The sequence below is a fragment of the Protopterus annectens genome, chromosome 1.part2, assembly GCF_019279795.1.
Source record: "Protopterus annectens isolate FY-2018-M chromosome 1.part2, PAN1.0, whole genome shotgun sequence".
Lineage (NCBI taxonomy): Eukaryota > Metazoa > Chordata > Ceratodontiformes > Protopteridae > Protopterus > Protopterus annectens.
Window position 1 is genome coordinate 1,018,120,553 of NC_056727.1, and position 14,227 is coordinate 1,018,134,779.

Sequence of the window (14,227 nt, forward strand, 5' to 3'; positions counted from 1 at the left end):
ACACATGCACACATGCACACGTGGACACATGCACACATGCACACGTGGACACATGCACACATGGACACATGCACACATGCACACATGGCCACATGCACACATGGCCACATGCACACATGCACACGTGGTCACGTGTACACATGCACACATGCACACATGCACACATGCACACGTGGACACATGCACACATGCACACATGCACACGTGGACACAGGCACACATGCATAGATGCACACGTGGACACAGGCACACCTGCACACATGCACACATGCACACATGCACACATGGGCACAGGCACACCTGCACACATGCACACATGCACACCCCACAGTATACACACAGAGCACTACTGAGTTACACTACTGTTACTAGCATTATCAGGACTATTATAGGTTATGTTAAATACACTCACCAGCATGGATGGCCTGTCTTGCTGTAACCCTGGATGGACCTGCAGAAATGATGAGATTAATGTCAGTGGGCACAACTGTGCCATTGATATTGCATATGATACAGTGTACAGAACAGTCAAGTGTACATATGGCATATTACCTGCATGCTCCATGTCGTGCTGCTGTGTGGAACCAGCCTCCATCATAATGCAGGTGTACTGCTGTTGGTGTTCCGGGGCTGGAGCCACAACACTTAGGAGTAGCCCCTCCAGTCTGGTGAGGGGGGGATGTGTGGCCACCCCACCTCCTGTGGTGACCTGTTGACTGTGGATATCTGATGCACGCTGCCGGACACTTCAGATTAAATCACTGCAGTGATGTCATACCTGCTCATATGTCCTGTTATGCGTGCCAATATCATTTACCCTACGGACAAGGTCTTGCCACAGTGCGGCCCTCTTCTGCTGATTCTGACTGGTGCGAGAAAACAGGATGTCATAATCCTGCACCAGGCTCTGGTGGATCTCCTCATCTTCTGCCACAGAGTAGGCAGGGTTACGCTGTCGCACCATCTCCCTGGAAGAGAACACAAACAGGATATCAGCAGACCATGTCAGCAATATATGGCACACATACTAAACATGATACTCATGTGTAGTGATATACTACTACTCCCATATGTTGCATGTGTGTGTGTCATGGTGGATACACAGGTACATGGCCAGATATCAGTGCTCAGCCAACACCTGTGCAACAATACCTGCCACATTCCACACAACATAGTAGCATGCCCCATCGGTCAGCACACACTGACAGGTGCAATGCACAACCTCACTCTGGGGGTTCATCCCAAGGTACTGTATGTGGGACACCGTCCACTACTGTGATGTGGACAGAAGTTACTCGGCCTGGATATACATATCCCACCACCACCACCTGCACAGTAGACTACTTTGATATGTATGTGATTAGGCAGTTATTCACTTGCTGGGACTGAGATGGTATCCATGCAGCACACTGGGCCAGTGGAAGCCACAAGCCACACTGCTGACCCCTTTGCAAATGCTTACCATGGACATGCCACAGATTGCATGGAACTTGCACACACATTTCTAACCCAGACCCTATGCACAAAGGTTAGGCATCCTGTCCGGTGGACCCCAGACAGAGGCAGATTGTATAACAATAGCAGGAGGCTACTGCAGGACAGAGCACATTCACATTAAGGGAAGGAATCTGTGGTCAGCACTGGTACTACACTACGGTCCGTCATAATAACGGCCACGGCCTACTCTGGGAGGGAAATGGACACAAACACTATGGATGACCACAAGGCCTTCTTCAGTTATGTTACACATATGGACCACATGCCTCAGATATGCTCTGTGCTAATACACACCTACTTAACATTCACCAAACACACGGATATTGGCAACAATCTTGCAGACATGTTCGGTGCACGTATCCCCCCTCCTTCTCCCCCACCAGTTGAAATATTTATCACAGCTGGATGTAACCTCCCTATCATCTTACATGTCCAGGTGAGGGCCACCCTCAGCAGAGAAGAACACACAGCATCACTGTGACCTCGTGGTATCCCTGGATGTGTGCTACCGGCACTCCGAGAGGACATACAACCGCATATAACACTGATAGTTTATCTTGGCCATACTACAGGATATGTACCTGGACAGTGGCATACAGCAACAGTGGTCCCACACCACTAAGGGGGCACCTCGACTGACCCTGGGAATTACCACATCATATGCATAATGGGCCTGGTCTGCTAAGCTATGGAATTATGCAGTATGGGATGCATATGCAGTGACATCGGGTACCTGCAGACACTTGTTCCCAGCCAGTGTGCCTTTGGGATGGGCTGATCCTGACTTTTGAACCTTGCTGACCTTTCAGAGCAGTCACTACAGCCATTGCTGGGCCAATGCACAGACAACTGCTGCCAGGATCATGGCCTAAGACTGATTGACATGTAATGTATGGTCATCCCCTTTTGGTGGAACTACGTACACACAACATATCACATGGACATACCTATGGATACAGACCTATGACACATTTGGAGGGTTCACAGTATGCACACTATTAACCTGCTACTTTGCATTACCTCTGTTTGTCGCAGCTGGTTGTGTTACCACAGCTTCTGCTTGCTGCTGCTACTGTCAGTGCTGACAGCTTCGGGTGACAGAGTCACAGTGTCTAATTTTTTTTTTTTGCTCTCTCTCTCTCTCTCACTTCTCGCTCTCCCTCTGTCTGCTTACAGACAATGCAATTAATGTATTGCATGTGGGGAGTGTTAGCACTGGGTGATTTTGTAGGTATCTGCATAGGTCCATGTGATGGCCTCTGCACCAATTGTAAGCCAGCATTTGCTAATTGCATACAGCCAGTTGTGTACTGATTGCAGTTCTCACTGTGATTTCAGGTCAGTGCTATAAAAGGGTATGTGGGATAGGCGTTGCCCTTTCAGATTGTGAGGGCGGGGACCATGCTGGTATGCTGTGGACAGTGTACTGTGAGTGTAAAGGTTAGTATCTCTCTCATGATTCCGGCTGTGTTGTATATTCACATTTCTCCATTCCTCTCTCATGTTCCCTGTAGCAAGTGTGTATGCACATTGACTCCTACAACTATATATAGATATATATTTATATATATATATGTACATATACATACATTTATATATGTACTTTAACTGACCTTATTATCTACAAGCTGCCAACTAGCATGGCTGTTTCTGTTCACACACTACTATTATGGAAATCCAGTAGTTTTGACAGTAATTTTAAATGACATGCTTTGTGTACTACACATCCTATATTCCCTTTACATTCATCCCTACTATTACATGTTATATTTATTTTAGCACAATGCTTTTGTGTAAGAGTCATGGCTTAGTGGTAGGTCGTACAGACTAGTGTTTCCAAGGTCCTGGGTTTGGGACTGACAGTGGGATTTTATTTTGCTTTTGAACTGAGTACAGGGCCTGTCAATCAAAGTGACTAAGGCACTTTTAAGCAGTTGTAACCGGGTTAGCACTGGTTTACACGGAGCTCACGCATGCGTACTGGCGGTTAGCTCCGCGCACACGTACGCGCACCCGCTTACAACCGCTTAACGGTGCTTACTCTGGCGCACACCCGCGCTATTTTCTTTGAAAGAAAATAAAATGGGGAGACAGGAAAGTGGTGAAAAAGGGGTCACAAAGAGGGTAAGACAGTAGGGAAACAAGCTTGGGATGTGCAGGAGGGATGTAGGTAAGGCCCATAGCTGCCCATTTCTTCATCAGCAACAGCTGTGCATATGTATGTAATTTGGTGTGACATTTGAAACCTTCCACCCCTGAGAGAGGTGTCAGGACAACAATAATACTTGTTGTACAGCCAATTGTAATTGATAGGTTCCATGTCCAGCAGACATGTGTGCGGAATGGGCAGCTATGTATGGTGCGTCATTTTTTTGTGGGTACAGAGTGCCCTTTTTTTTTTTTTTTCAGGTGAGAGTGGTATGTCAGGTGAAGGGAGTCGGTACAGCTGGGGAGGTAGGTTGGGTAGGTAAACAGACAAGACAAACATGATGCATACAGGGGCGGTGTATGACACATGTGGGGGGGGTTACACAATTGACGGGGACGGAGGTTTGGATATCCAGAGCCCATGAGCCCACAGATGGCAACAGTGGAACTGATATCCCCACCCATAGGCAGTTGCCACTGTTCCTTCACTGCCCAGGAGGGGCTGTGCTGGGGGCTGTGTAGGCCGGGCAACAGGCATGCCTGTTAGTTGCGCCACCCATGCCTCGAGCTGGCGTAGGGGCTCGAGAACAGAGTCCCGAATCTCCCTACGCACCACAGTCCGGACGCTACGGAGGGTGAGTGGTGGTTCTCCTCCGGCCACACTTGCAGAGGGGGGGCAAGCCCCATCCCCTGCAGCGCTTCCACCCGCAGGTGGCACAGGGCCACCGGAGGAGGGTCCGGACTCGGCACTAGTGCCAGGTGCACTTGCCAGCTGAGGTGGGAGAGGTGGGTCCGCTGGAACCCGCCTTCCCTGCCGTCCTATGTTTTGCATTATGTCATGACAGTTTGGGTTAGTGACATATAATACCATTCACAATTAGTTGTAACAGCATGCATTAGTATTCCCATTAACCAAACACCCAGATATTCACACCATTGAACAGCGTGCATAACACATGCATAATTTGAACAGAAATACACAGTCCAACAACATGCAGGGTTAATTGATGGCAACAGGCCATCAGGTGTGGATGTATGAACAGGGCAGATGCATCAACAGACATGCAAATATATATGACCCAACAGGACAAACGTCCAGGGGTGTTAATTGTGATTGCACATACCATTTTCACGTGGAATGGGTTATATGTGGTTATAGGGTGGGGTAAAGAAAGTAATATTAACACCTTCGAATAACAATACATATGCTGTACATTTCATATAGCTACAGTTATATACACACTACTGTTCTAACTACAGTTTCCTATATGATAACTATTTCAACTTGGTGATAGGACTGTTAATGCAACATCAATATACATTTTATTGTTCTTCATACACATTCATATCTAGCTTTGTTCAGCTACATCATCCTGCTACATTTGCTTTATATAGCTGTAGACAAGTGTGGATGTTTGGTATATCAGACAATAATCCTATCTGCATATTGCAGACTGAGAGCAACATATCCAGATTTTGGGATACACATTCCAGATGCAGCAACACTTTGAACAGATTTCGCTGTTTGTTTTTGAATCTCGCATGCATTTCATTCTGTCTTGACTGCAGTATACTTTATTCAGGGGTTATTACTACTGTATTGCTGGATTCATGACACTTTCTCACACTCTCTCACTTGCTTTCATTTTACTATTCAGGATGGTACTTACTTCTAGGCTTTATTGACATGTTTTACCTGTAGTTATTACAATCCTTTCCAGCAGTCTCACTTCTGTCATGTTTCAGTATTTCCACAGGGATATATTTCACACATGTGATTTCATCATCTTCTGCAGCTATACTTTTCAGCCTGCTGCAGGTTGTGTACTATTTTCTTACAGATAGGGCACTTTTATTTCAGAATATATGTCAGACAGTTTCATTTTTCGGTTTAACTTACAGGCTGAAACACACTTTTGTAATCAAGCAATACTTGCAGACACTTTCACACTGTTACTTGCAGATTTTATTCCTTACTGACTACACTGCACTCTTTTGCTGACTGTCATACTTTTATATTTCTTTACAGTTACTGGTAGTGGATTACTGACCTGCCTGGTGGTGCAACCGCACCAGCCTATCGCCATAGGCTCTGCGGTTCGCAGAACAGACACCTGCAGCTGTAATATAAATGAAGTAATATTGGAATACACATCTCCATAATATCAGCTAGTTTAATTTCTTACATACATAATTAAATGTTACTTACTCAGTAGTGGGGTGTTGGGTGTTTGCCGGGCCTCCTGGATCCAAAGGTTCAGTTAGTCCTGCTTGCGTCTCTTCAGTTCCGCATGGTGGTGACGGACCTGCTCACCAGTCCTTGGAATCCCTGTGGCACTGGTGAGATCATGAGCCAACCGGTCCCACGCCTCGGCCCTGTATGCTCCCCAGAGGACCTGGCCCTGCATGAGTTGGGCCTCATGATTATGGACTAGGAGCCAGACCATGTACCTGGACTCCTCAGCACCCCACCTCTGTGCTCGAAAGCAACTACCCTCTCCTACTCCTGTCATTCTGCCTGCAGGTCAGTTCTACAATCGTTTATGTTGTGTATTCCCGCCTATGGGGCTTATATAGTCCGTTTTTCCCGCACATATCTGTGATTGGCCATTTTGAAATTGTATCAACTTCAGTAAACATGCATTGTCATGCTCTAGTTTGTATTCATTCCTATATATTAGCTATTATTGCATTTCTAGGTACTGCTGGCATGGCTTAGTGGTTCTGTACCTTGACTATGGTGTATAGTATCCTGGGTTCGAACCTGGCCACTGCTTTTTATTTTTCATGACTGTCTAGACATGCTGAGGGGTGCGTCTGTGTAAAGGCAGTTTTGATACGTTTTGCTCAACGTTGCCCGTCGGTTAGCTTGTTTGCACGGTGCGCAGCTTCGTGCAAACGGGGTACGCTGGTTTAAGCCTCATTTGGCTATCGGCACGCATATTACGCTCAGCTCAGTTAGGGGCACATAGATTTAGCATGTTAGACCACTGCTCAGCTATGGGCACTCATTTTGCACCAGTTAAACCACTGCTCATCTACGGGCAGATGCACTCACTCTGTTAAACTGTAGCTCAGCTATGAGCACATCTGGCATTTTTTATTCTTTTGTTACCTCACATTTCTTCAGTATAAATGGGCTATTTCATTACATTTTACATAAATTGTGGTTTTATGTGTACATATTTGTCAGGGACTTGTTTCCTGCTTATTTTGCTAAAAAAAAAAATCGGTGTTGTGGGGGCTTCAACTATGAATGCCTGCTCTTCAGCCAACATCTCTACCGCTACGCTATTGCTTCCTGGCTTATTTTGCATATTTAGTTCTTATATGCTTTCCCACTGACTGCTAACTGTAGCTGCACTACGGCACGCCAGCAAACAGCGCACTCACGGTTAAACATTTTTACAATTTAAAAAAATATATAAAACGTGTTTATTTATATGTTTTCTGTTCATAGTCTGTGGGGGCATGTGTTGTGTTCTGTTTATTCACATTTCCGTGGACTCTGTCGTGGGTGTTTACTTTGGGTACTTTTCCTCTTCTGGGGGCGTGTCCGCTTACAGGGCTCGGCCTATGGACATGCCCCCTACTGTCTTACACGGACCGTGTTGGCCTTAAGTGTGATTCAGCATGCTCTCATGAATATGCAGAGCATGCTGACATCACTCCGTTTAACTGCAGCCTCCGTGTATGAGTTATAACTCTTACACGGAGGCTTCGTGAATCCTGCCCATTATTAAAAGACACCAATTTTCAAAATAATGTGCAAGTTTTAGATATATCACACATGCAAAACAACTTAGACTTAAAGACTAAGCCTATGGATCTAGGTAATGGGGCAATCACTGGAGCAGGTATATTTCCTACATATGGAGCTGTTAAAGCTATTAGGAAATTATGTAAATTAGCCAAGTTGCTGGAGATATTAGTTAATAGTGCTTTTCAGACCATAAAGGACAACACTATCTATCAGGACACATCTGCAGATTATGAGTGAGGTGGCATTAAGCCTGTATATTCAAACCAGATTACAGTAGTTAGTAATGCAGATATGAGGTAACTATAAAAGAAGGTCCCTGGAAACTTTCATCAGGGACCTCAGGGGGAGCTGTTAGACCGAAGGTTTTTCTTTATTCTTAGTGAGTTGACTATAGTACATTAAAGTAGAATAAACCTGAAAATATAGACTCAGACTTGTGTTTTCATGTATGCATTCAGTTTCAGGAAAATACAGTTCTGTATGAAGAAAAATATAATATTACTTGTTAAGCATGAGATGTGCAGAAATAACAGTTTTCAGGGAGAGCTATTGAATGTTCCTTTCTCAAGGGAAAGATATGTGTACTTGCAATGGAATGCTAGATAAAGAATAGACTGTGAGGCATGTGCAAGACAAGGCTCGGAAAGCAAGGCTAACAAGGCATGTAAAACATTACAGGGTTTTGGTATCATCAGGAAATACTTCAGACTGATATGCAAAAGGTCTTTACAGTGCAAACACTCAAGCCTGAATATAGAAATCAAGTCAAATATCAATACTATTCAGAGGAAAAGACTGTTTCAGTTGTTATTTTTCAGGAGAATAAGAATATACATGCAGAAACTTTGGATGTATTTATCAGTATTATTACTGTTATCCAGCATTCCAGAATTTCTACAGACGGTTAATGTTGATCAGAACTGTTATTGAAGACAGTACATATATTTGGATATTTCTAACATCTAATAAACCATTCTTTTCCAAACTACAGTGTGTGCAGAATTCATGTTGAAAGTACAAAAAAGTCTTGGCCTATAAAGGAAAGACTGGCACCTGTTAAGCACAAGTTTGGGAAATTAACAGATAAAGACATTCATTCCAGTCGTTTCCAGTATCAATACTTTCACTCAGAACTACAGCTTCTTCTTCTTCTTTCAGTTTTTTCCCAGTGAATCACCTATCCACTCATGATTGGCAGTGGAGTTTTTACAGTGCCGAGTTGCCAGCCCGGCACCCAACCTTCCATAGAAGGCACACACACTCACGCCTAGGGCCAATTTAGAGTGTCCATTCCACCTACAGCATGTTTTTGGGATGTGAGAGGAAACCGGAGCACCCGGAGGAAAGTCATGCTACCACAGGGAAGACATGCAGACTCTGCACAGAAGGCACCCCAGCTGAGGATCGAACCGGAGAACCTCTTGCTGTGAGGTGGCAATGCTAACCGCTGTGCCACCATGGCTACCCACACTTAGAATACAGCAACCTTAGCTAAGTAGCAAATGCTAGTGATTTTACTCAGAGCCAGTGCTACTAATATCATACAGTGTTACCCTGTGTGTTGCAAATGAGTCTGATAATGGATGACATATATTTACTCCCATGACCAGAACTTTGTCAATCACTACGATTTTGACAGAAACATCATATAAAAGTTAGTAGCCCTGCTGCACACAAATGGACTAAGTATGATGCATGGAATTCTTATAAATGTAGACATGAAGGTTCATGTGACATCACCAATTCATGCTATGGAGACCTTGCAAGTGTCTGACAGGGAGCACATTAGGAGTTTCACAGATATCACCCTCTCCTGTCTCTTAATATAATGCTACAGCTGGTGGAAGAGCCTATACGGATTCCACAAAAAGCAAAAAAGAGAACCACCCTCATGCATGCATTATATGACTTATCTTAATTTCCTGAAGTCCTGGAGCTATTGATAGTACCTATATTGCCATCAAGGCCTTTGCTCTACATGGCATTCAGTATATCATCTGGAAAGACATCCACTAAATCAACTCCCAGCTGGTATATAATGCACATGTATTATATACATTGTGTCTGTGTGCCCTTCAGGCAATGCTCATAATTCCCTCATCTAGTATACATGCAACCTTCAACTGTATTTTGCACAGGGTGACAGGGTTATCTGGTCAGCATAAGTATACTTACAACCTACATAAGCCAGAATATGATGCTCCCTTTGATGTAGGCAGCAGTCACTCCTAATGGTGTCCACTGTTGTGTGCTGTAGGTGTCACAGGTTATGCCTTAGAATCATGGTTGATAACCCCCCCCCCCCATCTGAAACCCTTATACTATGGCTAAAATATAATGCAACCCTAAATATCTGCCAAGGAAGAACATCAATGAACATGTATTCACACTCCTAAAGACATGCTTCTATTGGTGTGGACATAACTGGTGGTACATTACAGTAAGCACCTGAGACTTAGAGTCAATTATGTGTGAGTGGACTATGTTACACAGTATTGCAACATGAAAGTATCACCAGCTTTGGAATATGCTAGTACTGTCCAACAGACCTGTTGTAGGAGAAGATGAGGAGTCAGGCACAATGTCTTTGGCATGACCAGCAGCAGCTGCATCCCATGCTCGGTAGAGGTGGGCAGAATACACTGTAAAACTAGCAAATAGACAGCATCCGCTCCACAACTCTGTATAAGATAGATGTACCATAGAATAAAAATGATGCATGCATGCATTAACACACCTAAGCTATGCATTACAGAGTACTGACCGATCATGCTGTTCATCTGGATTCCCTTACCTAAACAGACCAGATGGAAAGTAGGACAACAATCATAATAATTTGCAAATGTAAGATGAAGAATAGTGCCAGATGACATCAATGGCAATATATCAGTGAATTTCAAGGGAAGTGGATATGGCAGACACTCAGGATGGTACTAGGTTGGGGATCCAAGGATTATATCCATCAGTGTCAGGGTTAAGCATCTATGTTGTGAACATTGGCCAGGCATACCATGTGGCTTGGAGAGTCAGGGCTGGGTGTGTTCTGCATGATGGATGAGCTAAAACATCAGGGTAATGTATGAGAACCCTGCTGTTGCTCCCTCTACAAGCATCTTATAGATGGACTGCATCCAAGATTCTCTGTGACCAAGACTAAGCATAGCACTCTAATGGTCATGATGGGATACTGTATATCTCTATGAATGACAATGACTGGCCTGATGAGGCATCATAGCCATGGCGCCAGATGATACATGGACCACAACCATGAGACTGACCATGATGAGGTATGATGGTTTCCATGTCCAGGGGTTACAGTAATGCAGTCTGCAGAACAATGTATGTAAACTGCATAACCTGCCTGTGACTGTCTACTACATACCTAGACAGCTGCAAGACCTTGGCTGGTATGGCCTGTTGAGCACAACAATGGGCATTTGCAAGACTTTGCATTGCTGCACCAAATGGATGTCATGTGAGCTACCAATGACCTCAGCAATTATGTTTACTCTAAGTTCTTATATGCCATTCCTTCTGCTTCCACTGTAATTTGTCCTGACACTGGCCACATAATTTGTTCACCATCTTTGCCATGGCATGTGTAGTAGCTGTCTCTGCTTAAATCACTGACATACACATCTGCTGATTGATGTAAAGTGTGGATCCCAAAGCTGGAAAATACCTTTTTTAATGACAGTGATGGCCACTGGCATACCTCTCCCCAGGGGTCTGTGCTTAATATATGACATCTGTGGTGGTAACTACGGTGAAATCTTGGTGGGACTTACACTGACAAGACTTCCAACTCTAAACACAGCTGATTATAGAGGATCAGTCTATCCCTTCAATATCACCTAACATGATGTGAATGCATGCATGCATATCTTTCATTGTTAGCATTGCTGTCAGTGCCATACTGTTTGATATGACTGTGCCATGTGCAAATTGCTATCAACATCGGCCAGTGGTGACCTTCTGACATCAGACATGTGACATCGTACTGTGCTGGACTCTCCGCAGTGAGATCTGTGGAGGCATAATGCTGATTTATCTTTAGAGTTGTTGTAACATAGGCTTCATTCTACCAGCCTCTGGAACAGAGGCTAGTATAGACCACTTATGCAAATAGTATATGTGCACATACATACATACATACATACATATTTATTTGCAGTTTGTAGCAATTGCAGCTCCAATGTACCTGGAGAGCAGATATGCATAAGTGTTTTAATGAATAATCTCTTCTCACAGGTAAGTCAATGCACAGCTTGAACTGTGCAAGTGATTACCAAAATTGTGCATCCCCAAAAGATACTTTCCACCTGCAGGTATGAGGATTTGCTGACTTACCCAAAATGGGCATACCTAAACGTTCTTCATCTCTATGAGATGCTTCTTTGTTGGACATACACCCCCTGAAGAGGACCCAATTGCTGATGATGTCTTTTGCCTTTGTCTTGGAATACAATATCATATCAGTGATCCTATGCCATAACTGTGCTAGTGACCTATTATGGGTCCCCACAGCAATGATGCCCTGCATCACCACCTGACACACCTGGTCTCAGAAAACCTTGACAGATTTGTCTTCTTCCAGGATGCTCAGGCCATGTGTGCATATGGCCTGCAGTTACACTTTCATTCCCTGGATCCGTTTTTCAACTGCTGTAATTCTGTTGGGCCAGTGACATGATTTGTAGACCTGTGTGTTATTCAAGTTGTTCAGTGCATGGATGTGCATGACTGTCTTTTGTAGATGCCTATGATTTGGCACTGGACAGCTTCCTCCATTTGGTGTACACATGCATGTTTGCTATAGTGCTATGACCATTTCTACCTTATGTCTACCCACCTCTTTGCAGGGCTAGTAACTTCTGAACTTGGGATTCACTGAGGAAACCTTAGAGTGTGTTGTCATGACTGATCATTGACAAACCAGTAAAAAAAGTAAAGACTTCCAAAATGCTAAAAGGACGACAACAGGCAGCACGGCAGTTCCAAAATTAATTTTATCCACAGAAATAGTGAAAGGACAGTAATGTAAGCACTTTCATCTTGCTTCTTTGAGCAAGACTTCTTCAGACAACCAAAACTAATACAAAATGCAATTATTTAACAATGTCACATGCAAACATCAATTAACTTTTAAAAACATCAATTAACTTTTAAAAAACATCAATTAACTTTTAAAGAACATGCTACAAATATCTAAAATCTTTTAAATATAAAAGCTAAATGAGTAAATATGTGCAACACTGACCAAGTGTAAACATAAGGATGACCTTATTATACAAAATTGTACATGTAATTGTTTAATCCATAAAATACTGTCAGCCTAAACCTAATGTTACCTAGACTAGCTACTTAAATACTAATATATATTTAAAAATATGCATGCATGTACATGTCTAGTTCCACTACAAATTAAAATACCAAGAAGTAGAATTATATAAAAATACATATAAACAAAAAAGTATATATATATATATATATATATATATATATATATATATATGTAGTGTATATATATATATATATATATATATATATATATATATATATATATGTAGTGTATATATATATATATATATATATATATATATATATATATATATATATATATATATATAAACATATACATACAATTACCTTTGCAAACTCTTTAGTTTTAATACACAAGATAGGGAACACAAATCATTTAACCCTGGAGTATTTTAGGCATTCAATTTTATTTGCCATAATAATTCGCACAGTTCAAGTTAGAGGGTGAGGGTCCCCCCCTAAGATCTTGCCCGATCTGCTCTATTACCCTGAAAGTGAAAGTGTGCTGAGGATGTTCATGCACATGCTTTGCTAACGCATTCCCTAATTTTAACCTCCTAATACTATAAGCATGTTCGTACACTCGGTCCTTGAATCTACTGTCAGTCTTACTGACGTAGCAACAAGGGCAGATGTTACAGGAGGCCAAATAGACAACTCCTTTAGTGGCCCAATTAAATCTCTTATTTCATAGGTCCATAGGTTCATAGGTAGGTACTAGGCTATCTGCCCGAAGGCATTTATAAGCCTAGCTGGAATGTGTTGGCTTTCGCTGCCTCCTTAGATTAGTTCCCTTTGCCTCTGTCCAGCAGAGCCATTGAAGTGATCCCTGGAGTAAACTTTCTGTTTCCCATCAACTCGTCAAGGTTTCTCTTGAAGAGGGTTAGTGAGGAGCTCTGCCTAATGTAGATTGGAATCTTGTTCCAGGGCATGGGAAGTCTCTGGGACAGGAATCTATCCCTCCAGCATGTCCTAATTATTGTTGTGGTGAGGTTTAGCTCCCTGGAGCATGTGGCTCGAGAGGATATGGTTTTCTTTAGGTGGAGCATGTCCATCAATTCTGGGTTGGACATGGCCTTGTATGTCAGGCAGAGATCATCACTGAGTAGGCGGTATGCAACCGAGTACAGCTGGAATTTCTTCAGTCGAGCTGCATAGGGCATCTGCTTGAGGCCAATGATCCTCTTGGTGAGGTACTTCTGTGGTCTTTCCAGTTGTTGCAGGTGTCTTGTAAGGTACATCCCAAATGGGGCATTGTACTCTATGATGGGTCTGATGAGTGATGCATAGAGGGGCCCAATGACCTCTTTCGATCTGGATGCAAACCCTTTTGTGATTAGGTGGGCCTCATAGAAGGATTTTCTAACCACTTTGGCAATGTGATTATCAAAGGAGAGGTTACTATTTACTTGGGTCCCCAGATTCCTTATTACATCTTCCGTATTTAGGGGGCTACCACCTATGTGGAAGTTTGTGGGTACTTTGTTTTTTCCAAAG